The sequence below is a fragment of the Cucurbita moschata genome, unplaced genomic scaffold (genome assembly GCF_002738365.1).
Source record: "Cucurbita moschata cultivar Rifu unplaced genomic scaffold, Cmos_1.0 Cmo_Scf00019, whole genome shotgun sequence".
In the NCBI taxonomy this organism is placed as follows: domain Eukaryota; kingdom Viridiplantae; phylum Streptophyta; class Magnoliopsida; order Cucurbitales; family Cucurbitaceae; genus Cucurbita; species Cucurbita moschata.
Window position 1 is genome coordinate 1,243,280 of NW_019268535.1, and position 3,481 is coordinate 1,246,760.

Genomic DNA, 3,481 nt, shown 5'->3' on the forward strand with positions numbered 1-3,481 from the left:
ATATATATATATATATATATATATATATATATATATATATATATATATATATATATATATAAGGGAAATTAAAAATGATAAGGACACGTACCAATTTTGCCGCAAGGGATGGAAGTATTGAATTTATGAGCACCGCAAATTGAGGGGAGAGTGAAGAAAAGTAATTAAAAGAGCAAAAAAAAAAAAAAAAAAAAAAAAAAAAAAAAAAAAATTGAATTTTACGCACAATTAATTGCGCCCAAAAATCCTCGTGACAACCGCACATGCTTTGCACTCCAAAATCAAACTTCTATAAAGCTAATGTAGGTCCCTTTCTTTTTTTCTTTTTTAATTATTATTTAATTTTAATTATTTAAATTACTTGCGTTCCGCAAACCTCGCCGAAATTCCGCACGCTTTGCTGACATGGCCTCGCCGTTGTCCCTTTCCCTCACACGTGCTGCGGTGGAGACGCCAAGCAAATGCCCGTCGTCCGCCAGTAATAATATTTTTAATTTTTTAAAGATATTTTTTTACAGAGAAAATATAAATTTCATGTACATCTTTCTCCAACGACGCATTTTAAGAATTATAACACTGACGACAATACGTAAAAAGATAAAACGGATAATATCTGATAATAGTGGGTTTTGGATGTTACGAATAATATTAAAGCTAGAAACTAAACCGTAGTGGATTGTGAGATCGCAGATTGGTTGGAGAGGAGAACGAAGTACCTCTCCGTAACAGACACGTTTTTTCAGGACAATATCTACTAGTGGTGGGTTTGGACTGTTACAGAATAATTCTCCTCAAAAAATTTCAAATAAAATTTAAAATTAGTTTATTATTATTATTATTATTTTAATAATTTATACGGACTCTTTCTTTATATACGATTTTTTTTTTAATTTAGATATTTAAAAGTAAATAAACTAAAATGGAATTAAACAAATACGTAGACATTTATTATTATTAGTATTATTTTGGATATGGTTCCACATGGTGGCTGATTAGACTTGACAATTACTTGGCAACCTATTGTTCATCAACTCGTCACACGTGTTCTGTCCTTAGCAGTCCACATGGCAATCCCTGTCAGCCAATCGTTTTTTTTCCCTTTTTTGGTTCTAATTTTTATTTATTGAGTCGACAATCCACTTCAACGAGCAAGCACATGGGGGAACCGAAATTTCCACATCAGAAATAGTAATAAATAAATAATAAATAAATAAATGGATTAAGAGGAAATTCCAACCAATTTTTTCCCCTCCCAAATGCTTTGTCGGTGGATTTGTGTATTTTAGTGATTATTTTTAACGATCTAACGGCTCAAAATCGACAATATAACCTTTTGAAAAAAATAAATAAATAAAAAAGGTGGGATTTTAGAAATATAAATAAATAAAATGGTTTTTTTTTTTTTAAATATATAAAAGAAGTGAAGGTTTTATTTAGATGCGAGACACCAAAAAAGGGTACCCACTCTCTCAAAATCTCAGCCACGTGATATCGAGTGGGGTTAAAATTGTCCATTTCTCGTTTGGAACCAAATCAGAAAGAAAAAGCGTGAGATCTGATGAAATTTTGAGAGGAAACGATGTATTCCTTATAAGTATGTCACGGTAGATGTGTTTTAAAATATTGAGTGTGAGCCGGTGAAAGAAAGGTCTAAAGAGGACACTATCAGCTAATAGTGGGTTTGAGCGGTTACAAATGGTGTTAGAGCTAGACATTGAACGATGTGTCAGTAAGGATGCTACTCTCCAAAAAGGGTGGATTGAAGAGTGGGGAACACAACATTCCTTATATGAGTGTGAAAATTTCTCCCTAGTAGACGCGTTGTGTCCAAGAGTGGTGGATCGTGAGATCCCTGATTGGTTGGAGTGTGGAACAAAACATTCCTTGTATGACTGTGGAAATCTCTTCCTAGTAGACATATTTTGAAACCGTGAAGCTGACGATAATACGCAGTGAGCTAAATTAGATAATATTAGCTAATTGTGGGCTTACCATGTTCAGTAATTTTGTAGAAGTTTTAGGTTTCTCGAAAGATAATAAGAAGGTCCTCGTAATGATTACCGTTTTGTTGTTAAGAAAGGATAAAAAAATGGTGCAATGATCGAGAGCCACGTGGCGAGGGGCAATTATGTCATCATGTTAATTTCCTAAGGTTTATGGACATTTAATCATTTTTTACTTACTTACTTAATTAATTAATTAATTTTTAATGTGTAGGTACCTATGCCCGGGGGTGCGACATTGCTCATTTTACTTTAATCGATTATGTCGGGAAATCAGGGAAGCCTCGAGATAAAAAAAAAAAAAAGTCAAATATTAATCGGTCCTTATTTTACACTTCAAAATTCCCGCCTTTGTTTTATTTTTAAACCTAAATTAATAATAATAATAATAATAATAAAAAAGTTTTAATTTACCTTTAAATTAAAAAAAATATAATAAACCATTTCAAAAATATATTTTAAATTTAAAATAAATTAAACATTTTTTAAAAACTTCAAGAATATTTTTAATTTTTTTAAATTAAAAAATATCTTTAAATAATACACACGAGCTTTTCAATAGATAATTTTGGGGTGTTGATAGTCAATTTTCGTCTAGTGAGAATTTTTTATTTTATTTTTATTTTATTTATATATATATATATATATATATATATATATATATATATATATATATTATATATATATATATATTATAAGGGTGTTAATGATATTTTTAAAATTTCCATTTTAGAAGATTTCCTAAAATAATTTTAAACATAAATTCCTAATTTTTTTTATTATTTCTTTTTAATATATTTCATTTTCAATATTTTAAAATTTAAAGATCCACCGCTAGATATTATCCTTTTGGGCTTTTCCTTCAAGGCCGGCTTCCTTTAAGGCTTTAAAATGGGTCTGGTAGGGGCAGGTTTCCACACTGTTATAAAGGGTGATTTGTTCTCCTTCCCAACCAATGTAGGACATCACAATCCACCCCCCTCGGGACCCAGCGTCCTCGCTAGCACTCGTTCCTTTATCCAATTGATGTGGGACCGCCCCCAAATCCACCTCCGTTTGGGGCCAGCGTCTTTACTAGCACACCGCCTCGTGTCTACCCCCTTTGGAGAATCGTGAGAAGGCTGGCACATCGTCCGATGACTGGCTCTGATACCATTTGTAACGACCCAGATCCACCGCTAGCCGATATTGTCCTCTTTGGACTTTCCATTTCTGGCTTCCCCTCAAGATTTTAAAACGCGCCTGCTACGGGAAGGTTTCCACACCCTTATAGAGGGTGATTTGTTCTCCTCCCCAATCTAAACATTTGAAGTTATTATTATTTCCATGATTTTATTTTATTTTTTAAAAAATATTTTCACATTTTTTATTTTATGAACATTTAGTTTGGTAGGGGTGGGTTGGGAACATACAAAATATCAATTTCTCCAAAAAAAAAAAAAAAAAAAAAAAAAAAAAAAAAAAAAAAAAAAAAAAAT